Genomic DNA, 26,515 nt, shown 5'->3' with positions numbered 1-26,515 from the left:
GAAACCATGGTACTGAACGCAAATCCAAATAAACCTCAGGAACATAACCAGTTCACGAATGTACGCACTCACTAGCTCACTCTCTCATCACCTTCCACACTACTAGCACAACCTTACACCGCCCCCCTCACATTAAAGGAGACCCGTCCCTTGCCCCCCCCCCCTGTTCCCTGAGAAGTTGTGCTACAGTGAGATTACGATAACCTACCGAAAAACTTGATTCCCATCTTCCCCCATATATTAATCTATTCCTACACCTTGTCCTAAAGAACCTTGCTGCTAACGCTTTTATCCTCAACTGCCCTGTAATCTGCCTCATACCCCAAGAAACGTGCAAATAATCTGCCATAACATACATCAAAGCCCTCCCCACGTCACTTTCAACCCCACTAACATCCATCGACAAAGACCTAAGAAAAGACCAACTCCCCCCCCCCAACAACCTAATAACCCCCGCCATCCAGACTCTCACCACGCCCAAAGATGAACAAAAATATACCACATGATAGGCAGTTTCCTCCTCCCCACAGAATAAACATGTTGCCTCTCTCACCAACCCCATCTTATGCAACATGTGCTTAGATGCAACCACACCCATGAGAAAACGGTATACCATCTCCCTAACCCGTGCTGGTATCCTAATCTTCCTGAACTCCCCCCATATGACCCTCCAGTTATACATGGGGTATACTGCGACCCCCTGCAATACACCCCTTCCCCACACCACACCCACCACCGTGTTTACCTTCAAACTTTTAACCTGCCCCACTGTCAACATGAATCTTATTACATCTTCACACTTTCTCAAATCCCTACCACACCACCAGTTTCTAGCATCCCTCATCACCCTATCCACCCTAACACCCCTCTCCCCCCCCACTCTTAGATACCTCTGCTTGATATATATTGCCATTACCCTAGGCCCTAAGGCCAACAATCCTAGACCCCCCCGTTTCACCTCCGTCATGACCACATCCTTGGACAACCAGGCCCTCCCAAACCCCCACACAAACCTCAACACCCTCCTCTGTATTTCCTGTATATCCTGCACCCTCAAAGGGAACACCTCCGCCACACCCCAGACCTTACTATACACCACCGAGTTAATTACCAACGCCCTCTGCTGTAACGCCACTTCACTGACCCTCAAACCTTTTAACTTACCTATAACCCTATTCGTGACTGTTTCTGAGTTAAGCCTCCTACATTCCTGCAACTGCTTCATATACCATATCCCACACACCCTAATTCTGTCACAAATCATCCATCCCATCTCCTCCCCCAATCTCCCCCCAACCCATGTTCCTACTTCCAATAACCTAGACTTTGCTAAATTAACTGCCATTCCTGAAAGCTTCCCAAAACTCCTTATCACCTCACCCACCCTTCTTAAAGCCTCCCCACTCGTAACTAACACAGTTGTGTCGTCTACATAACCTACTATTCCCCCCATTCTTCCCCCCCCCTACCCCCTGCAATTCTGCCTCCACAGCCTCAAAAAAAGGATGTTGCACACATGCAAAGAGCAACTGCGACAGCGGGCAACCCTGCCTTAATCCCTGTTCCATCATCACCTCCCCCCCCAGCTTACCATTAACCTGCACCCTCATGACAGCCCCCTCATACAGAGTGCGCACCCACCTCACTACCCCCCCTCCAAAACCCAATTTCTCCAAACAACCCCACAAAAAGTCCCTCTTCACACAGTCATAGGCCTGAGCCCAATCCAATCCAAGGACGCCCCCTCCCTGGCAGTTCTCTATAAAATCCCTTATCACACTGTGCCCATTCTTCATAGTCCGTCCCGGTATCCCATACTGCCCCTCATGTACGCTACTCCCAATTACCTTCTTTAATCTGTTACCCAATACCTTCGCAAAAATTTTGTAATCCGTACACATTAACGACAACGGACGATAATCTCCCAAACCCTTCTCCTCTCCCCCCTTCTTTGGCACCAAAACAACAACCCCAGTTCTCTGTGTTTTCGCCATTCTACCACTTTTCATCATATAATTCAAAACCGCCACTAGGCACTCCCTGAGATCCTCCCAATGTGCTCTGTAAAAATCATTAGATAACCCATCTATTCCCGGTGCCTTCCCCTGACTCAACCCATTCACCACCTCCCCCACCTCTGCCCCCGTAATGCCTCCCTCCAACAAAACCCGATCCCCCTGCCCCACACCCTGCTGAACCCCTATAGCTCTAAATGATTCTAACCCAACCACCCCTCCCCTTCTCTTCCATTTCTCCTTAAACCAAAAATCAGCATACCTACTGATAAACTCTGTGTCAGAGAGACCCTGTCCCTGCACATAACCCTCCCCTCCCTCCACGACAATATGTGCCACCGTATTCCTCAACTGTCTGTCTCTGAATTTTCGGAGTACATACCCGGTTGGTCTATCACCCTTTAGTACATCCTCCAATCCTGCCCTAACCCTGAGTGCATCAAAACGTTCATTATGCATCTCCACTAAACGACTTCTAAGTTCCCCCATAACTCCTCCCACACCCTCCCTACCCCCCCCATAACAATCATTCAACTGGCCCTCTAAATAATTCTGCAATCCAAACCTCCATCGTGCCCGTTCCCTGCCCCTCGTCTTAAAAAATCCCGCAATCTGCACCTTTGCCTGCAACTCCCACCAATCTAGCAAATCCACCTCCTCATCCCTAGCCTCCCAAAACCCTTTCCACCATGTCTGAAAGGACCAACCTTGATCTTCCTCCTGTAAAAGCCTCACATTTAATTTCCAATAACTCTGAAAGATTCTCGGAATGCCATCCACCCGAAGGTCAGCCAACACTGCTCTGTGGTCAGATAAACCCACGTCTACTGTTCTAACCCTCTCCACTCCTATCCCCTGCCTCACATAAATCCTATCCAACCTTGCCTCATAACTCCCCTGTACATAGGTGTGCTCGACCTGAAACCCCCCCCTGCCGACCACATCTACAACCCCGACATCACGCAATGCATCCCGTAAGACACCCAACACGCACCCCGCCCCCCTAGGTATGACGTCTGCATGCCTAATCACACAATTCCAATCACCTCCAATTATCGCGATAGCAGGTAAACCCCTGAGATAGTATAACAATACATCCCGAACAAAGTCTGTTTTTATCCGCACGTTACCAATCGCTGGCATATAAACTCCCACAAAACATACCCTGCTCTCCCCCCACCACCCATCCACCCGAACAACCCTCCCCCCTCCCCCCTCCTCCCACCCCATGACTCGCAATGGACTGGTCTCCTTTACTAAAACAGCCACTCCTCCCTTTAAAAGCATTGCCATGCTTACAAACAACTTATAGCCTCTCAATCGCAACTCACTACCTGACTTATGGTTATGCTCCTGTAAGAAACAAACATCCACGTCATACCTTTTGAGGAACCACTCCAACCATACCCTTTTTACTTCAGTCTTTAGGCCATTAGCATTTAACGTTAAACACCTGAATGGTCAAGGAAAGGCGGCTTACCTCTGTGCCGCTGTGGCTTGCTTACACTCCCCTTCAAGCTGCTCACACTTTCCTTATTACATTTTTTAATAAGACCCCCTACCCCCCCTTGTCTCTCCCCCCCCGATTTTTCCTGAACTCCCCCCCCTGTAGGGGATTTGCGAACCACCTCTGCCCATGCCTTCTTACCTGGTCTTTGCCCAGGTGTTAAAACGTCATCTAATTCAGTCAACCCCGCTGGCCGCTTCCTAGAGCTGCCTCCCACAGCCATCTCTTCCTCAGGTACATCCTCCCTGTGCACCTCTGCCACTACAAGTGTATCCTTTCTATTATTCCCTGCTACTTCCGTCTTCTCACTCTGCCCTTGCGATTTCTGCTTTTCACTGGTCCGTCCACCCATGTCCTCTCCAACCAAAGCCTCCTCCAAGAATTCCTGGAGCACTGACTCCAAGGACACCTCCTGTGTCGACTCCACCACTTCCGCCACCACCACAGGCGTTGGAGTAGGATCTCCATCCTCCACCGGGAGAGTGACACACGTCCCCATCTGTTCACCCTCCTTCTCCACCTCCTCACTCCATAGAGGAGTCCCAGACTTCGCCGCCTCCACCACACTCGCTTGCTGGACCTCCTCTACCGGGGCTGACACCCCTGGGGCAACTCTACGTGCACATTGCGCCGCTATATGGTCATAAGAGCCACAAAGACGACACGTTCTCCTCTGCCCCACATACGAGACATATACCTGATTTCTGGTACCCGTCAACATGACATACGAAGGTATAGGCGTCTTCAAGGTCATCTTGATGTAGTATGACCCTTCCGGAAGGCCCTCATATGGTCCATCCCGCCATACCCCTCCTCTAGCTTCATGAATGACTCCATATTTTCTAAAAACTTCCACTATACTAAACTTAGTTGCCTCAAAGGGTACATTCCTCACTCGTACCCACGTGTAGTAAGTAGACACGTCATGCATGCATACATCCAACGTCGAGTTGAGGCACATTCGGCGTTCCTGATACTCCTCCACCACACTGCTGTAGTAACTAGTCCTCAGGAACTTCACAAAAACTCGTCTCATCCCATTAAGAGCCACACCATACAGCTCCTCATTAGGGATTCCATATAAATCCCTAATAATCGCAGGAAGAAGGACGTTCGTCGAATCAGGGCTCAGAGAACCCTTCAACAGCTCAATGCAGACTGTATTAATTCTCCTGCCGGTGTACTCCGCCATGTCTGAACAGTGAAAATGCGCAGTAACCAGGTGTAGTAGGAGCTACTGCGCAGTGCGTCCGCACGGCCCAACAGCGATGCGAACAATGACGAAAGTATTGTGCACTCTGATACAGAGTGTGTGGGTTCGAATCCTGCTGTGGACCGAGAGATGATATAGGTAAATAAATGCATATATGCCCTGGTTTATTAAACCACGCTTAAGTTATGTGGTTTATGTTTAATCTTCCACCTTCCTAAGCATGTTTTAAACAAGGGTTTATTAATGTTAGAACATGACTGGGAAGACACTCTTACAGGAACCTGCCGCGTAAACAGTGTGATTCTCACTGTGGAGTTCATTTTATTGGTACACGTTAAACACTAAAAGAAAGACATACCGATATAAAACTATCACTGTATGACTATACTACTATCACTGTTAATATACAACTATCACTATTAATATACAACTATCACTATCAAATGTCATTATCAACTGTCACTATCTACACAACTGTCACTATCAGATGTCACTGTCAACTGTCACTACCAGCACAACTATCACTATCAACACACATTTGTCACTATCATTGCACAACTGTCACTTTCAACTATCACTATCAACACATCTGTCACTATCAACACACAACTGTCACTATAAGCTTCACCTTCACTGGCACAAGAAGCCAGCAAGACACAAGTTGGCACCCCTCCCTCACCCCTCCCTCACCCCTCCCTCACCCCTCCCTCACCCCTCCCTCAACTCTCCCTCACCCCTCCCTCACCCCTCCCTCAACTCTCCCTCACCCCTCCCTCACCCTTCCCTCACCCCTCCCTCAACTCTCCCTCACCCCTCCCTCACCCCTCCCTCAACTCTCCCTCACCCCTCCCTCAACTCTCCCTCATCCCTCTCTCACCTCTCCCTCACCCCTCCCTCACCCCTCCTTCAACTCTCCCTCACCCTTCCCTCTACTCTTCCTCATCCCTCCCTCATCCCTCCCTCAACTCTCCCTCACCCTTCCCTCTACTCTTCCTCATCCCTCCCTCATCCCTCCCTCAACTCTCCCTCACCCCTCCCTCAACTCTCCCTCACCCCTCCCTCACCTCTCCCTCACCCCTCCCTCACCTCTCCCTCACTCCTCCCTCACCTCTCCCTCACCCCTCCATCAACTCTCCCTCACCCCTCCCTCAACTCTCCCTCACCCCTCCCTCAACTCTCCCTCATCCCTCTCTCACCTCTCCCTCACCCCTCCCTCACCCCTCCTTCAACTCTCCCTCACCCTTCCCTCTACTCTTCCTCATCCCTCCCTCATCCCTCCCACAACTCTCCCTCACCCCTCCCTCAACTCTCCCTCACCCCTCCCTCAACTCTCCCTCATCCCTCTCTCACCTCTCCCTCACCCCTCCCGCACCCCTCCCTCAACTCTCCCTCACCCCTCCCTCACACCTCCCTCAACTCTCCCTCACCCCTCCCTCACCCCTCCCTCACCCCTCCCTCAACTCTCCCTCACCCCTCCATCAACTCTCCCTCACCCCTCCCTCAACTCTCCCTCACCCCTCCCTCAACTCTCCCTCATCCCTCTCTCACCTCTCCCTCACCCCTCCCTCACCCCTCCTTCAACTCTCCCTCACCCTTCCCTCTACTCTTCCTCATCCCTCCCTCATCCCTCCCTCAACTCTCCCTCACCCCTCCCTCAACTCTCCCTCACCCCTCCCTCAACTCTCCCTCACCCCTCCCTCAACACTCCCTCAACTCTCCCTCACCCCTCCCTCAACTCTCCCTCAACCCTCCCTCAACTCTCCCTCACCCCACCATCAATTCTCCCTCACCCCTCCCTCAACTCTCCCTCACCCCTCCCTCATCTCTCCATCAGCCCTCCCTCAACTCTCCCTCAACTCTCCCTCAACTCTCCCTCACCCCTCCTTCAACTCTCCCTCACCCCTCCCTCAACTCTCCCTCACCCCTCCCTCAACTCTCCCTCATCCCTCCCTCAACTCTCCCTCATCCCTCCCTCAACTCTCCCTCATCCCTCCCTCAACTCTCCCTCACCCCTCCATCAACTCTCCCTCACCCCTCCCTCAACTCTCCATCACCCCTCCCTCAACTCTCCCTCAACTCTCCCTCAACTCTCCCTCACCCCTCCTTCAACTCTCCCTCACCCCTCCCTCAACTCTCCCTCACCCCTCCCTCAACTCTCCCTCATCCCTCCCTCAACTCTCCCTCAACTCTCCCTCAACTCTCCCTCAACCCTCCCTCAACTCTCCCTCAACTCTCCCTCAACTCTCCCTCTCCCTCAACTCTCCCTTAACTATTCCTCAACTCTCCCTCAACTCTCCCTCACCCCTCCCTCAACTCTCCCTCATCCCTCCCTCAACTCTCCCTCAACTCTCCCTCATCCCTCCCTCAACTCTCCCTCACCCCTCTCTCAGCTCTCCCTCAACTGTCCCTCATCGCTCCCTCAACTCTCCCTCATCCCTCCCTCAACTCTCCCTCAACTCTCCCTCACCCCTCCCTCAACTCTCCCTCACCCCTCTCTCAACTCTCCCTCAACTCTCCCTCAACTCTCCATCACCTCTCCATCACCTCTCCCTCAACTCTCCCTCAACTCTCCCTCAACTCTCCCTCAACTCTCCATCACCTCTCCCTCAACTCTCCCTCAACTCTCCCTCAACTCTCCCTCAACTCTCCCTCAACTCTCCCTCAACTCTCCATCAACTCTCCCTCAACTCTCCCTCAACTCTCCCTCAACTCTCCCTCAACTCTCCATCAACTATCCCTCAACTCTCCCTCAACTCTCCTTAAACTCTCCCTCAACTCTCCATCACCTCTCCGTCAACTCTCCCTCAACTCTCCCTCAACTCTCCTTCAACTCTCCCTCAACTCTCCCTCAACTCTCCCTCAACTCTCCATCAACTCTCCATCAACTCTCCCTTAACTCTCCCTCAACTCTCCATCAACTCTCCCTCAACTCTCCATCAACTCTCCTTCAACTCTCCCTCAACTCTTCATCACCTCTCCATCAACTCTCCCTCAACTCTCCCTCAACTCTCCCTCAACTCTCCCTCAACTCTCCATCAACTCTCCCTCAACTCTCCCTCAACTCTCCATCAACTCTTCATCACCTCTCCCTCAACTCTCCCTCAACTCTCCCTCAACTCTCCCTCAACTCTCCCTCAAATCTCCCTCAACTCTCCATCAACTCTCCCTCAACTCTCCCTCAACTCTCCCTCAACTCTCCCTCAACTCTCCATCAACTCTCCCTCAACTCTCCCTCAACTCTCCTTCAACTCTCCCTCAACTCTCCATCACGTCTCCATCAACTCTCCCTCAACTCTCCTTCAGCTCTCCCTCAACTCTCCCTCAACTCTCCCTCAACTCTCCATCAACTCTCCCTCAAGTCTCCCTCAACTCTCCCTCAACTCTCCCTCAACTCTCCATCAACTCTCCCTCAACTCTCCATCAACTCTCCTTCAACTCTCCCTCAACTCTCCATCACCTCTCCATCAACTCTCCCTCAACTCTCCCTCAACTCTCCCTCAACTCTCCATCAACTCTCCCTCAACTCTCCCTCAACTCTCCCTCAACTCTCCATCAACTCTCCCTCAACTCTCCATCAACTCTCCTTCAACTCTCCCTCAACTCTCCATCACCTCTCCATCAACTCTCCCTCAACTCTCCCTCAACTCTCCCTCAACTCTCCCTCAACTCTCCATCAACTCTCCCTCAACTCTCCATCAACTCTCCCTCAACTCTCCCTCAACTCTCTCTCAACTCTCCATCACCTCTCCATCAACTCTCCCTCAACTCTCCCTCAACTCTCCCTCAACTCTCCATCAACTCTCCATCAACTCTCCCTCAACTCTCCCTCAACTCTCCATCAACTCTCCCTCAACTCTCCCTCAACTCTCCCTCAACTCTCCCTCAACTCTCCCTCAACTCTCCATCACCTCTCCATCAACTCTCCCTCAACTCTCCCTCAACTCTCCCTCAACTCTCCATCACCTCTCCATCAACTCTCCCTCAACTCTCCCTCAACTCTCCCTCAACTCTCCATCACCTCTCCATCAACTCTCCCTCAACTCTCCATCAACTCTCCCTCAACTCTCCCTCAACTCTCCCTCAACTCTCCATCACCTCTCCATCAACTCTCCCTCAACTCTCCATCACCTCTCCATCAACTCTCCATCAACTCTCCCTCAACTCTCCCTCAACTCTCCCTCAACTCTCCCTCAACTCTCCATCAACTCTCCTTCTGGTGAGTCTTGCTGATATAGAATCGAATATTCAATTTAATATATCTGTACCAGTCATTTCAGAATCAGTTGACAGACTTGTACTTTTTGTGATACTATCTTATCTTTCAATTACTTGAGTTGGTGATAAGGGCGCTCTGGTGCCACCGTATTCATAGCTAACACTCAAGCGACCTCACCTGCGTCTACACACCACCTAGCACTCAAGTGCATCACTCAGGTGACCTCACCTGCTTCTACACACCACCTAGCACTCAAGTGCATCACTCAGGTGACCTCACCTGCTTCTACACACCACCTAGCACTCAAGTGCATCACTCAGGTGACCTCACCTGCTTCTACACACCACCTAGCACTCAAGTGCATCACTCAGGTGACCTCACCTGCTTCTACACACCACCTAGCACTCAAGTGCATCACTCAGGTGACCTCACCTGCTTCTACACACCACCTAGCACTCAAGTGCATCACTCATGTGACCTCACCTGCGTCTCTACACACCACCTAGCACTCAAGTACAACACTCAAGTGACCTCACCTGGGTCTACACACCACCTAACACCCAAGTGTATGACTCAGGTGACCTCAACTAGGTATACACACCACCTAGAATTCAAGTACAACACTCAGGTGACCTCACCTAGGTGTATACACCACCTAGCACTCAAGTACAACACTCAGGGGCCCCGCACCTGGGTATACACGCCACCTGTGAAGTGTGCTAACCAATGGACCACAACCATAGACAGGTTAACATGGGCCACCATTGTGACCACAAATGTATTTGTGGTTACATGAGGAAGAGTGACATCAGAAAACATACATACTACACTGTTTGACAGTATATTGAGAGTACTGTATTAGCTTGCGAGACAGATTTAGGAAGGAGTGATCGAAGATATACACACACACACACACACACACACACACACACACACACACACACACACACACACACACACACACACACACACACACACACACACACACACACACACACACACACACACACACACACACACACACACACACATATATATATATATATATATATATATATATATATATATATATATATATATATATATATATATATATATATATATATATATATATTAGAAAAATTTAAAATAAGAAGACATTAGTGGTGTCCACACATTAAAAAATAACACACAGGGGTGAGGTAGAAAAGGTCCAAAGAGTTAGAAGTGGCCGCAGGTAGAACTGAGTCCATGTATCAGTTTCAGTCTATAACTGAGTCCATGTATCAGTATCAGTCTATAAATGAGGGAAAAAGAGCGGAGCCGGAAGGATGGTGTGAACATTTACCTCAGAGAGGACGGGGTGGGGGGGGGGGGGGTGGATTAATGTAATAAATCAGTGAAGGCTGCAACAAGTACCACAAACACTGGAGGCTGCAACAAGTACCACAAACACTGGAGGTTGCAACAAGTACCACAAACACTGGAGGCTGCAACAAGTACCACAAACACTGGAGGCTGCAACAAGTACCACAAACACTGGAGGCTGCAACAAGTACCACAAACACTGGAGGCTGCAACAAGTACCACAAACACTGGAGGCTGCAACAAGTAACACAAACACTGGAGGTTGCAACAAGTACCACAAGCACTGGAGGTTGCAACAAGTACCACAAACACTGGAGGCTGCAACAAGTACCACAAACACTGGAGTCTGCAACAAGTACCACAAACACTGCAGGCTGCAACAAGTACCACAAACACTGGAGGCTGCAACAAGTACCACAAACACTTGAGGTTGCAACGAGTACCACAAAGACTGGAGGCTGCAACAAGTACCACAAACACTGGAGGCTGCAACAAGTAACACAAACACTGGAGGCTGCAGCAAGTACCACAAACACTGGAGGCTGCAACAAGTACCCCAAACACTGGAGGCTGCAACAAGTACCACAAACACTGGAGGCTGCAACAAGTACCACAAACACTGCAGGCTGAAACAAGTACCACAAACACTGGAGGTTGCAACAAGTACCACAAACACTGGATGCTGCAACAAGTACCACAAGCACCGGAGGCTGCAACAAGTACCACACACACTGCAGGCTGCAGCAAGTACCACAAACACTGGAGGTTGCAACAAGTACCACAAACACTGCAGGCTGCAACAAGTACCACAATCACTGGAGGCTGCAACAAGTACTACAGACACTGGAGGCTGCAACAAGTACCACAAGGACTGCAGGCTGCAACAAGTACCACAAACACTGGAGTCTGCAACAAGTACCACAAACACTGGAGGCTGCAACAAGTACCACAAACACTGGAGGCTACAACAAGAACCACAAACACTGGAGGCTGCAACAAGTACCACAAACACTGGAGGCTGCAACAAGTACCACAGACACTGTAGGCTGCAACAAGTACCACAAACACTGAAGTCTGCGACAAGTACCACAAACACTGGAGGCTGCAACAAGTACCACAAACACTGGAGGCTGCAACAAGTACCACAAACACTGGAGGCTGCAACAAGTACCACAAACACTGGAGGCTGCAACAAGTACCACAAACACTGGAGTCTGCAACAAGTACCACAAACACTGGAGGCTGCAACAAGTGCCACAAACACTGGAGGCTGCAACAAGTACCACAAACACTTGAGGTTGCAACAAGTACCACAAACACTGGAGGCTGTAACAAGTACCACAAACGCTGGAGGTTGCAACAAGTACCACAAACACTTGAGGTTGCAACAAGTTCCACAAACACTGGAGGCTGCAACAAGTACCACAAACACTGGAGGCTGCAACAAGTACCACAAACACTGGAGGCTGCAACAAGTACCACAAACACTGGAGGCTGCAACAAGTACCACAAACACTGGAGGCTGCAATAAGTACCACAAACACTGGAGGCTGCAACAACTACCACAAACACTGGAGTCTGCAACAAGTACCACAAACACTGCTGGCTGCAACAAGTACCACAAACACTGGAGGCTGCAACATGTACCACAAACACTGCAGGCTGCAACAAGTACCACAAACACTGCAGGCTGCAACAAGTACCACAAACACTGGTGTCTGCAACAAGTACCACAAACATTGGAGGCTGCAATAAGTACCACAAACACTGGAGGCTGCAACAAGTACCACAAAAACTGGATCCTGCAACAAGAACCACAAACACTGGAGGCTGCAACAAGTACGACAAACACTGGAGTCTTCAACAAGTACCACAATCACTGGAGGCTGCAACAAGAACCACAAACACTGGAGGCTGCAACAAGTACCACAAACACTGGAGGTTACAAGTACCGCAACCACTGGAGGTTACAACAAGTACCACAAACACTGGAGTCTTCAACAAGTACCACAAGCACTGGATCCTGCAACAAGAACCACAAACACTGGAGGCTGCAACAAGTACCACAAACACTGGAGGTTGCAACAAGTACCACAAACACTGGAGGTTACAACAAGTATCACAAACACTGGAGTCTGCAACAAGTACCACAAACACTGGAGGCTGCAACAAGTACCACAAACACTGGAGGTTACAACAAGTACCACAAACACTGGAGGTTGCAACAAGTACCACAAACACTGTAGGTTACAACAAGTACCACAAACACTGGAGGCTGCAACAAGTACCCCAAACACTGGAGTCTGCAATAAGTTCCACAAACACTGGAGGCTGCAACAAGTACCCCAAACACTGGAGGCTGTAACAAGTACCACAAACACTGGAGGTTACATGTACCACAAACACTGGAGGCTGCAACAAGTACCACAAACACTGGAGGTTACAACATGTACCACAAACACTGGAGGTTGCAACAAGTACCACAAACACTGGAGGCTGCAACAAGTACCACAAACACTGGAGGCTGCAACAAGTACCACAAACACTGGAGGCTGCAACAAGTACCGCAAACACTGGAGGCTGCAACAAGTACCACAAACACTGGAGGCTGCAACAAATACCAAAAACACTGCAGGCTGCACCAAGTACCACAAACACTGGATCCTGCAACAAGAACCACAAACACTGGAGGCTGCAACAAGTACCACAAACACTGGAGGTTGCAGCAAGTACCACAAACACTGGAGGTTACAACAAGTACCACAAACACTGGAGGTTACAACAAGTACCACAAACACTGGAGGCTGCAACATGTACCACAAACACTGCAAGCTGCAACAAGTACCACAAACACTGCAGGCTGCAACAAGTACCACAAACATTGGTGTCTGCAACAAGTACCACAAACATTGGAGGCTGCAATAAGTACCACAAACACTGGAGGCTGCAACAAGTACCACAAAAACTGGATCCTGCAACAAGAACCACAAACACTGGAGGCTGCAACAAGTACGACAAACACTGGAGTCTTCAACAAGTACCACAATCACTGGAGGCTGCAACAAGAACCACAAACACTGGAGGCTGCAACAAGTACCACAAACACTGGAGGTTACAAGTACCGCAACCACTGGAGGTTACAACAAGTACCACAAACACTGGAGTCTTCAACAAGTACCACAAGCACTGGATCCTGCAACAAGAACCACAAACACTGGAGGCTGCAACAAGTACCACAAACACTGGAGGTTGCAACAAGTACCACAAACACTGGAGGTTACAACAAGTATCACAAACACTGGAGTCTGCAACAAGTACCACAAACACTGGAGGCTGCAACAAGTACCACAAACACTGGAGGTTACAACAAGTACCACAAACACTGGAGGTTGCAACAAGTACCACAAACACTGTAGGTTACAACAAGTACCACAAACACTGGAGGCTGCAACAAGTACCCCAAACACTGGAGTCTGCAATAAGTTCCACAAACACTGGAGGCTGCAACAAGTACCCCAAACACTGGAGGCTGTAACAAGTACCACAAACACTGGAGGTTACATGTACCACAAACACTGGAGGCTGCAACAAGTACCACAAACACTGGAGGTTACAACATGTACCACAAACACTGGAGGTTGCAACAAGTACCACAAACACTGGAGGCTGCAACAAGTACCACAAACACTGGAGGCTGCAACAAGTACCACAAACACTGGAGGCTGCAACAAGTACCGCAAACACTGGAGGCTGCAACAAGTACCACAAACACTGGAGGCTGCAACAAATACCAAAAACACTGCAGGCTGCACCAAGTACCACAAACACTGGATCCTGCAACAAGAACCACAAACACTGGAGGCTGCAACAAGTACCACAAACACTGGAGGTTGCAGCAAGTACCACAAACACTGGAGGTTACAACAAGTACCACAAACACTGGAGGTTACAACAAGTACCACAAACACTGGAGGCTGCAACATGTACCACAAACACTGCAAGCTGCAACAAGTACCACAAACACTGCAGGCTGCAACAAGTACCACAAACATTGGTGTCTGCAACAAGTACCACAAACATTGGAGGCTGCAATAAGTACCACAAACACTGGAGGCTGCAACAAGTACCACAAAAACTGGATCCTGCAACAAGAACCACAAACACTGGAGGCTGCAACAAGTACGACAAACACTGGAGTCTTCAACAAGTACCACAATCACTGGAGGCTGCAACAAGAACCACAAACACTGGAGGCTGCAACAAGTACCACAAACACTGGAGGTTACAAGTACCGCAACCACTGGAGGTTACAACAAGTACCACAAACACTGGAGTCTTCAACAAGTACCACAAGCACTGGATCCTGCAACAAGAACCACAAACATTGGAGGCTGCAACAAGTACCACAAACACTGGAGGTTGCAACAAGTACCACAAACACTGGAGGTTACAACAAGTATCACAAACACTGGAGTCTGCAACAAGTACCACAAACACTGGAGGCTGCAACAAGTACCACAAACACTGGAGGTTACAACAAGTACCACAAACACTGGAGGCTGCAACAAGTACCCCAAACACTGGAGTCTGCAATAAGTTCCACAAACACTGGAGGCTGCAACAAGTACCCCAAACACTGGAGGCTGTAACAAGTACCACAAACACTGGAGGTTACATGTACCACAAACACTGGAGGCTGCAACAAGTACCACAAACACTGGAGGTTACAACATGTACCACAAACACTGGAGGTTGCAACAAGTACCACAAACACTGGAGGCTGCAACAAGTACCACAAACACTGGAGGCTGCAACAAGTACCACAAACACTGGAGGCTGCAACAAGTACCGCAAACACTGGAGGCTGCAACAAGTACCACAAACACTGGAGGCTGCAACAAATACCTAAAACACTGCAGGCTGCACCAAGTACCACAAACACTGGATCCTGCAACAAGAACCACAAACACTGGAGGCTGCAACAAGTACCACAAACACTGGAGGTTGCAGCAAGTACCACAAACACTGGAGGTTACAACAAGTACCACAAACACTGGAGTCTGCAACAAGTACCACAAACACTGGAGGCTGCAACAAGTACCACAAACACTGGAGGTTGCAACAAGTACCACAAACACTGGAGGTTACAACAAATACCACAAACACTGGAGGCTGCAACAAGTACCCCAAACACTGGAGTCTGCAATAAGTTCCACAAACAATGGAGGCTGCAACAAGTACCCCAAACACTGGAGGCTGCAACAAGTACCACAAACACTGGAGGTTACAACATGTACCACAAACACTGGAGACTGCAACAAGTACCACAAACATTGGAGGTTACAACATGTACCACAAACTCTGGAGGCTGCAACAAGTACCACAAACACTGGAGGCTTCAACAAGTACCACAAACACTGGAGGCTGCAACAAGTACCACAAACACTGGAGGCTGCAACAAGTACCACAAACACTGGAGTCTGCAACAAGTACCACAAACACTGGAGGCTGCAACAAGTACCACAAACACTGCAGGCTGCAACAAGTACCACAAACACTGAAGGTTGCAACAAGTACCACAAACACTGGAGGTTACAACAAGTACCACAAACACTGGAGGCTGCAACAAGTACCCCAAACACTGGAGTCTGCAATAAGTTCCACAAACACTGGAGGCTGCAACAAGTTCCCCAAACACTGGAGGCTGCAACAAGTACCACAAACACTGGAGGTTGCAACAAGTACCACAAACACTAGATATTCTAAGAATGTTATATGAAGTTATTACTGTAAAGAGAGAGAGAGGACACCACGGTGATAAATGCTTGAAAATACCAACATGATGGAAAAATAAACACAAGTACGACATATTGCTAACCTTTATTGAGTGAAACGTAGTTATTAAAGATTGGCCTTATGGTGTATTTGTGTCCAGTTTTCCATAGTACTCCAGAGGCGCACCTCTGGTGACGTACCTACACAGGTAATTACAGGTACCAGCGGTGTTATCCTCTCTGTGGTCTGTGGACAGTGATAAGGTGTAATGTGAACACTTCAGGGTATTCAGCTCACATACTGAGGTTCGGGGCTCGATCCCCCGGTACGGCTGGGAAACATTAGGACGTGTTTCCATATTACACCTACTGTCCAGGTTCACCCATCAGTAAAATGGGTACCTGGGTATTAGTCGATTGGTGTGGGTCGCATCCTGGGACAAAATTGACTTAATTGCCCTAAATGCTTAGTATAACAAGTGGCTTTCTATATAGTAGTATGTAATTGATGTCAGCTAGGTCTTTATACCTTGTATATGTACTTCTAGAAATATAGATATTATTATTATTATTATTATTATTATTATTATTATTACTATTATTATTATTATTATTATTATTATTATTATTATTATTATTATTATTATTATTATTATTACTTTTTCAGCATTTTGGTATCTCTATTCTGGAAGCGATTCGTCAAACATTGGCTTCTTCAGTCCAGTGCAGAAAAAGTTAGAAAAAGAGGAGGAGTTTAAGGAAATCAGTCCCTCAGCCTTGAGCCCATGTATTCAGTCCATCAATCTTGACAAAAGTGCAGCATATTCGCCGAGATGGAGCTTATATACCGCTGAGAGGTGAGGTGCAGCAGTGGTAGGCGGAGTCACCAGTGGACAAGGTCACTAGTAGAAGTAGGTCATGTCTATAAATTACACAAGTTTTGAAGACATCCCTGAATCAAATTTTTCTGCATTGAACTGAAGTTAATGTGTGACGTAACGTTTCCTGGATAAAGATACCCAAATTCTGCACAACAGTCTCATTGATCAACTTGCGTGATTAATTACTGCCACAGCATGTACACAACCCATGTACACAGCCCGTATACACAGCCCATGTACACAGCCCATGTACACAACCCATGTACACAGCCCATGTACACAGCCCATGTACACAACCCATGTACACAGCCCATGTACACAGCCCATGTACACAGCCCATGTACACAGCCCATGTACACAACCCATGTACACAACCCATGTACACAACCCATGTACACAACCAGTGTATACAGGGTGTACGACCACAAACATAATCACAGTTGTACAATTCAGTCTGTGTTAATAACAATACGATACAATATCGTGATTGCCGCAGCAGCGGCGGCGGCGGCGGCGGCCGCGCCAGCCGCAGCCTCCCGGGAAACACATTACCGCATTCTTCCCTCCAAATTTAAGAGGAAAAACTATATATATATTTTCGTTCAAACAATTTATCAAATAGTGATATTTTTAATACAGAGAGAGACATTTAATAATGTATATATCTAACATGTATTCTCTTGTGCATATCCTCCTCCCACCACACCTCGCACTGCACCCCCATACGGGTTTAACGTACGCTTTTTTGTTTGTTTTAACCAGAGTAAGAAGAATAATACACAGGTGATGTATGTACACACGTGTCCTGTCACAGCTAAGACACTGCAGTGTTGTAGACTGCAGGAAATGCAGTCTACAACACTGGTAACAACGACACTTGTGTGGTATTCTAATTTGTCAGATTCTGGAGGAGTTAGCAACGTCACCTTTGTCACAGTTGTTGATGGGACAGACGCCTATAGTCACATGTGATATATATGTCGTGCCGAATAGGTAAAACTGGTCAATTAGCAAGAACTCATTTAAAATTAAGTCCTTTCTAAAAAAAATTCTTATTCGTTTAAAGATGTATATTTTTCTATTTATGTTAATGTAAAAATTAATAATTTTGTACCAAAAGAACCTTAGAAAACTTACCTGACCTTATTATAAAAAGAGCAATTTAATTTAACCTAATCCAACTAAATATAATTAAGATAAGTTTACAATAATTTAATAATAAACAAACACAATGAAATATATTTTTTTCGTTAGGTTCAGAATGATTTTTGCGAAATTATTGCATACACTAATTTTTGCTTGCTTTGTTTGGCAAGAAGAGCGTTGCTATTTAAGCCAAAATCCCAAGTTTTACCTTTTCGCAACGACAGTATATATATATATATATATATATATATATATATATATATATATATATATATATATATATATATATATATATATATATATATATATATATATATATATATATATATATATATCTGTGTGTGTGTGTGTGTGTGTGTACTCACCTAATTGTACTCACCTAATTGTGGTTGCAGGGGTCGAGACTCAGCTCCTGGCCCCGCCTCTTCACTGATCGCTACTAGGTCCTCTCCCTCTCTGCTTCCTGAGCTTTGTCATACCTCTCCTTAAAACTATGTATGGTTCCTGCCTCCACTTCTTCACTTGCTAGGCTATTCCACTTGCTGACAACTCTATGACTGAAGAAATACTTCCTAACGTCCCTGTGACTCGTCTGAATCTTCAGCTTCCAATTGTGACCCCTTGTTTCTGTGTCCCCTCTCTGGAACATCCTGTCTCTGTCCACCTTGTCTATTACCCGCAATATTTTGTATGTCGTTATCATGTCTCCCCTGACCCTTCTGTCCTCCAGTGTCGTCAGTCCGATTTCCCTCAACCTTTCCTCGTACGACATTTCCCTGAGCTCTGGAACTAGCCTTGTTGCAAACCTTTGTACTTTCTCTAACTTCTTGACGTGCTTGACCAGGTGTGGGTTCCAGACTGGTGCTGCATACTCCAGTATTGGCCTAACATACACAGTGTACAGTGTCTTGAACGATTCCTTATTAAGGTATCGGAACGCTATTCTCAGGTTTGCCAGGCGCCCGTATGCTGCAGCAGTTATTTGGTTGATGTGTGCCTCCGGTGACGTGCTCGGTGTTATGGTCACCCCAAGATCTTTCTTCCTGAGTGAGGTCTGTAGTCTATGTCCACCTAGCCTATACTCTGTCTGCGGTCTTCTTTGCCCCTCCCCAATCTTCCTAACTTTGCATTTGGCAGGGTTGAATTCGAGAAGCCAGTTTCTGGACCACATGTCCAGCCTGTCCAGGTCTCTTTGCAGTCCTGCCTCATCCTCATCCGATTTAATTCTTCTCATCAGCTTCACATCATCTGCGAATAGGGACACTTCAGAGTCTATTCCTTCCATCATGTGTGTGTGTGTGTGTGTGTGTGTGTGTGTGTGTGTACTCACCTATTTGTACTCAACTATTTGTGGTTGCAGGGGTCGAGTCATAGCTCCTGGCCCCGCCTCTTCACTGATTGCTACTAGGTCCTCTCTCTCCCTGCTCCATGAGTTTTATCATACCTCGCCTTAAAACTATGTATGGTTCCCGCCTCCACTACTTCACTTTCTAGGCTATTCCACGGCTTGACTACTCTATGACTGAAGAAATACTTCCTAACATCCCTTTGATTCATCTGAGTCTTCAACTTCCAATTGTGACCTCTTGTGTCTGTGTCCCATCTCTGGAACATCCTGTCTTTGTCCACCTTGTCTATTCCGTGCAGTATTTTGTATGTCGTTATCATGTCTCCCCTGACCCTCCTGGCCTCCAGTGTCGTCAGGCCAATTTCCCTCAACCTTTCTTCGTAGGACAATCCCCGTAGCTCTGGGACTAGTCTTGTTGCAAACCTTTGCACTTTCTCTAATTTCTTGACGTGCTTCACTAGGTGTGGATTCCAAACTGGTGCTGCATACTCCAGTATGGGCCTGACGTAAATGGTATACAGAGTCTTGAACGACTCCTTACTGAGGTATCGGAACGCTATCCGTAGGTTTGCCAGGCGCCCGTATGCTGCAGCAGTTATCTGATTGATGTGCGCCTCAGGAGATATGCTCGGTGTTATACTCACCCCCAGATCTTTTTCCTTGAGTGAGGTTTGCAGACTTTGGCCATCTAAACTATATTGTGTCTGCGGTCTTCTTTGCCCTTCCCCAATCTTCATGACTTTGCATTTGGCGGGGTTAAATTCAAGGAGCCAGTTGCTGGACCAGGCTTGTAGCCTGTGTGTGTGTGTGTGAATGTGTGTGTGTGTGTGTGTGTGTGTGTGTGTGTGTGTGTGTGTGTGTGTGTGTGTGTGAATGTGTGTGTGTGTGTGTGTGTGAATGTGTGTGTGTGTGTGTGTGTGTGTGTGTGTGTGTGTGTGTGTGTGTGTGTGTGTGTGTGTGTGTGTGTGTGTGTGTGTGTGTGTGTGTGTGTGTGTGTGTGTGTGTGTGTGTGTGTGTGTGTGTGTGTGTGTGTGTGTGTGTGTGTGTGTGTGTGTGTGTGCAGAATAACCACTATGAAAAGAATAGTGAACTTCCAAGCACTTTCGTGATTTCTCACATTATCAAGGAACTATCAAAATAAAAGATTATCAGAAGGCATATAAGGACGAGATTACACTTTACAGTCAACATACAACACATAAACCTTTCATGATAATGTTGGTGAGGCGGTCAAGGGCCTGCCAGACAAAGATTATATTCTACCCAAATTTTAAGATTTTAACTTGTCGAATATATCTGAAATTCTTCCCAAATTTTAATAATTATAAATGAGTCTAATTTGTATAATCCTAAACCAATATTCATATTATTTTCCAAACTAATTTTTATGAAGCTTAAATCCATTATATTTCAACTATAGACTTGCTTAATACAACTTTTTCAGCCGTTTGAAAAAATTAATTGGATGGTTAAAACCTCTCACATGAATAAACAGAACATTAGAATCTTGTCCAGTTTATTTATGTGGTAGTAATCTTAGTTCAAAACTTTTACCAGTTTGACCGTAATAAAATTTATCACATTTTTTACAAAGAATCTTATAGACACAGCCATCAGCATTTTTGGGGGAATTTTTAATCAACATTTTTTTTTTCTGCTGTACTGAAAGTTTTAAATACAGGGAGAACCAAAATATTTTTGGTTGAATAATGCTGGTTGTCCTTTTTTGAATTATTAAAAGTATTTCTAGCAATTTTAAAAGATTTATCAATTAAGTGTTTTGAGTATTGTAGATCATTGGCTATTTCATAAATCTTAAAAATTTCTTCATCTATGAACTGCAGAAACGTAAATGTTTGATGAAAATACTACAGACAGTTTAACTTTATCTTGATATGAAGAATAACAGTGTACACTAGAACAGTTATTTGTTGATTTTTCTGTAAATTTTAAATTTAAAATCATGGTTCCCATTAATAATTAAAACATCTAGAAAAGGCAATGAGTTATTTTATTCAAACTCAACAGTAAAATTTATGGGATGAGCTGTACTATTTAATTTAGCAAGGAAATTGTTTATATCTATATTCTTAGGCATAAGATATATCAGCATTTCTATACCACTTATCTGTACTGGGAAGGATTTTGTTAAACAATCTTGTTTCAAAATATTTCATGTACAAATTGCCACAGACAAGTGAGAGAGGATTTCCCATTGCCATACCAAACTTCTGAGTGTAAAACGCACCATTAAACACAAACTTTACATCAACAATATAGAGTTTAATAAGTACTGGCATAATCGTAATTAACAAGTTCTTCAGATAGGAAACTTAATAAATCATCAACTGGAACTCTTGTGAACAAAGAATTAACATCGAAGCTAGCCATACTGTAATTATTTAAATCAGTCATGGTGCTTAATTCATCCAATAAATCCATATTGTTTTTAACAAAGATGAACTCATTAAAAAGTTAATGACCACCAATCCATCTTTACCTATATATATGGATTAATAAAAACACACAAACCAGGTGATCCAGCCAGACCTATTGTTAGCTCCATAGGCTCAGTTTTCTAGAAATTATCTAAATGACTTGTAGATATGTCGAGCCCAATTGTTGGAAAAATTTCTAACTTTAAAAACAATATGGATTTAGTGGATAAATTAAGCACCTTGATGATTTTGATGATTACGGTATGGTTAGTTTTGGTGTTATGTCTTTGTTTACTAAAGTTCCAGTTGATGATTTATTAAGTTTCTTATCTGAAGAACTTGTTAATTATGATTTATCATTGTCAGTGTTATTTATACACTTCAGACATATCTACACTGACATCTTTACTGAATGATGTCTCTACTGAATGATGTCTCTACTGAATAATACCTCTACTGAGTGATACCTCTACTGAGTGATACCTCTACTGAGTGATACCTCTACTGAGTGATACCTCTACTGAGTGATACCTCTACTGAGTGATACCTCTACTGAGTGATACCTCTACTGAGTGATACCTCTACTGAGTGATACCTCTACTGAGTGATACCTCTACTGAGTGATACCTCTACTGAGTGATACCTCTACTGAGTGATACCTCTACTGAGTGATACCTCTACTGAGTGATATATCTACTGAATGATATCTCCACAGAATGATATCTTCTCAGCTATGCAACACAGCTTACTTGCCTATTCCAACCCAACCTATCTAAGATCAACTTAACTATTACAACCCAACCTGTCTTTGTCTCATTGTAACTTCCTAATAATAATAATAATAATAATAATAATAATAATAATAATAATAATAACAAAATAATAATAAATGTTGACAAAATTTAAAAAGTATTAAAAATACACAACAAAACTGTTTCTCTAAGCAAACTGGTACAGGAGTTAGAGAGCGAGAGAGAGAGAGTGAACCAGCGAAGAGGCGAAGCCAGGAGCTGAGACATGACCCCCTGCAACCACGTATAGGTAAGCACACACACACACACACACACACACACACACACACACACACACTTGGCACGCCTCTCATCGTAAGAGTGTGTCTTGTGGTGGATGGGTGCTCAGAGTCTGCTGGTGTTCTGCTGAGAGCCTCTGAGAGCACATGAGGGGTTCTGAGAGCTTTTGAAGGGTTCTGAATGGATTCCCAGGAACCCTGAAATGTTGTTGGGAAATTCTCAGTAATTTTAAATTCATTCGAATGAACTCCGGAAGGTTCTAAGAAGTTCTAAATGAACTTCGGAGGGTTCTATGTTCTAAATGAACTTCGGAGGGTTCTATGTTCTAAATGAACTTCGGAGGGTTCTATGTTCTAAATGAACTTCGGAGGGTTCTATGTTCTAAATGAACTTCGGAAGGTTTTAAGAATTTCTGAATGATTTTAAACCGACTTCAAGATTCTTAAGGATTCCAGAGGGATTCTAAGACACCCCTGAAAGGTTTTCCAGAGGTTCCAAAGGATCGTAAATGAGTTTTAAGGAGTTCGCAAAGGTTCGAGAGGTTTCAAATCTGAGGCATTTTTCTGGCCTAACATTTTTAGTAACAATGTTAATGTAAACAACAGATTCGCGGATGTTTTCTGAGCGGTTTCGCTGATTTTTTGAAGACCTTCGCTAATTTTTCAATTGGATTCTCGGTTTTTTTTAAAACAGATTTTCGCATTTTTTTCAAACAGATTAACGAATTAAAAAAACGGATTCGCGGACTTTTTATAAATGGGATTAGCGGATTTAAACAAGAGTCAGATTCGCAGATTAAAACAGATTAAAAAAAACAGACTCGCGGATTTTAAGAAAAACTTTTAAAATTCCTAAGACGTTTTCCAAGAAGTCTAGACCGGCTCTCAGGACTTCTCGAAATTCCTGAAGATCTCCCTGAAGATCTCCCTGAAGATCTCCCTGAAGATCTCCCTGAAGATTTCCCTGAAGATCTCCCTGAAGATCTCCCTGAAGATCTCCCTGAAGATCTCCCTGAAGATCTCCCTGAAGATCTCCCTGAAGATCTCCCTGAAGATCTTTCTGAAGATCTCCCTGAAGATCTCCCTGAAGATCTCCCTGAAGATCTCCTTGAAGATCTTTCTGAAAATCTCCCTGAAGATCTCCCTGAAAATCTCCCTGAAGATCTCCTTGAAGATCTTTCTGAAAATCTCCCTGAAGATCTCCCTGAAAATCTCCCTGAAGATCTCCCTGAAGATCTCCCTGAAAATCTCCCTGAAGATCTCCCTGAAGATCTCCCTGAAGATCTCCCTGAAGAAGGTTGCTAATGGGATCCGAAAAAAAAATGCAAAACGATAGTGAATTGGTCTTGAAGACTTTCATTTGGTCCTCAGACCGCCACGAAGACCTGGGGACTGCAGGTCTTCATGGTCTTCTTTTCAAAAAGTTGCTGAGAAGACCTTATTAGGTCTTTTTCTTAATGGTACTTAGAGGACCTCACATTATTATTATTATTTTGTTTTGGGGGGGGGGAATTTCGAGGTCTTTTTTTTTAAGGTCTTCGGATGGTCTTTCGAGGCATCCTGAAAAAGTTTTGTGGTCTTCTGGTGGGGTTCTGTAGAGTCATGAAGGGACTTTGTAGTTTATAAAAGCCTTGAGGGGTCTTGGTGGTCTCTTAAAGGGTCCTGAGGAATCTTGGTGGTATCTTTACGGGTCTTGAGGGGTCTTGGATGTCTTTTGACGGGCTGTGAGGGTTTTGTTGGTCTCTTGAAGGTCCTAAGGGGTCTTAGCGGTCTCTTGAAAGGTCCTAAGGGGTCTTGGTGGTCTCCTGAAGGCTCTTGAGGTGGTCAGGGTGGTCTCCTGTTGGGTCTTCAGGTGGTCTCGGTGGTCTTTTAAAGCGTCTTGGGGTGGTCCTAGTAACCCAGTCTTGCTCACTGAACAAACGAGGCAGGTAATGGCGCGGGTTAACATCTTTAAACGGAATTACGAAGCTGAGTTGTAGGTTGAGTGCTCTCAAGTGAAGGAGGACTGACTCAAGGAGCAGTGGACGAGCAGGAGGAGGAGGGGGGGTTGTTGAAGTGTGGGAGGAGGGGGAGGGGAGGAGAAGGGGTTGTTGAAGTGTGGTAGGAGGGGGAGGGGGGAGGAAAGTAAACGAATGGAGGAAGAGTGGGGGAGGAGCGAAGTATTGAGTAGGAGGAGGAGGAGGAGCACAGGATAGACGAGGAGGAGGAGCAGCAGTACACGATAAAAAGAGAAGACGAGAATCACAAATAAAGTATATAAGTGAATCATATATGAAGAACATAAAAAAATAACAGTAAGAGAAAGAAGGAGCAACAGAGAGAAAAAAGAACGTTTAACTACGTCTGTTCAGTCCAGAATTATGATAAACGAGAGGAAAACGTTTATCTATGTTTACTGACAACAGAATTATGATAAATGACAAAAAACGTTTACCTACGTCTGTTGAGGACAGAAATTTGATAAACGAAAGAAAAACAACATTTATCTACGTCTACTGACGCCAGAATTGCGATAAACGAGAGAACAAGAAGAAATAAATAAGAAACTTCAAGAACAACGAAGCAAAATATATTCTTGAATATTTAAAAAAAAAAAAGAGAGTATAAACACTGATGAATACAAGAAAATGGCGGTACAGGAAGAAAACCAAAGTACAGACGTAGAATAAAAGGATTTTACAAAAACATTTGATAAATGTGAACATAGAATTATTGTAAATATAATGAAAGTTATAGGTATAACGAGGGAATTATATATTATGTATATTATACTTTCTTACAAGTATAACAAGTATGTTAGTGAAGGAAGTTTGTTACAAGTAAAACAAGTATGTCAGGGACGGGTTATATACAAAACTAGAAGCATTATTATTAAAAAAACTTCGAAGTTGAGTACCTCAGGGTACAATCCTGGTTCCTTTGTTTACGTCTCATCTTCTCAGGGTACAATCCTGGTTCCTTTGTTTACGTCTCATCTTCTCAGGACACAATCCTGGTTCCTTTGTTTACGTCTCATCTTCTCAGGGCACAATCCTGGTTCCTTTGTTTACGTCTCATCTTCTCAGGACACAATCCTGGTTCCTTTGTTTACGTCTCATCTTCTCAGGGTACAATCCTGGTTCCTTTGTTTACGTCTCATCTTCTCAGGGTACAATCCTGGTTCCTTTGTTTACGTCTCATCTTCTCAGGACACAATCCTGGTTCCTTTGTTTACGTCTCATCTTCTCAGGGCACAATCCTGGTTCCTTTGTTTACGTCTCATCTTCTCAGGTGAGAGATCTGGGAGTAATAATGTCAGCTGACCTTTCTTTTAAAGAACACAATAAAGCAAATGTCACGACAGCCACGAGAGAGTGGATAATGAGAACTTTCAAAACAAGGAAAATAATGCCAATGATGTTGGCACTTTTTAAATCACTTATGCAGCTTTGGCTTAGGATATTGTTCATTACTGACGGCCCTGTTCAGGGAAGAGAGATATCAGGGCTGGAACAGCTACAGAGATCATCTATAATTAACATAGAGTAAACAAATATCTAACGCCTCAAAGTTCTAAATATGTACTCACTACGAACGCCTCAGAATCCTAAATATGTACTC

The sequence above is a fragment of the Cherax quadricarinatus genome, chromosome 1, assembly GCF_038502225.1.
Source record: "Cherax quadricarinatus isolate ZL_2023a chromosome 1, ASM3850222v1, whole genome shotgun sequence".
Classification (NCBI taxonomy): Eukaryota; Metazoa; Arthropoda; class Malacostraca; order Decapoda; family Parastacidae; genus Cherax; species Cherax quadricarinatus.
Note: the sequence above shows the minus strand (reverse complement) of the source record.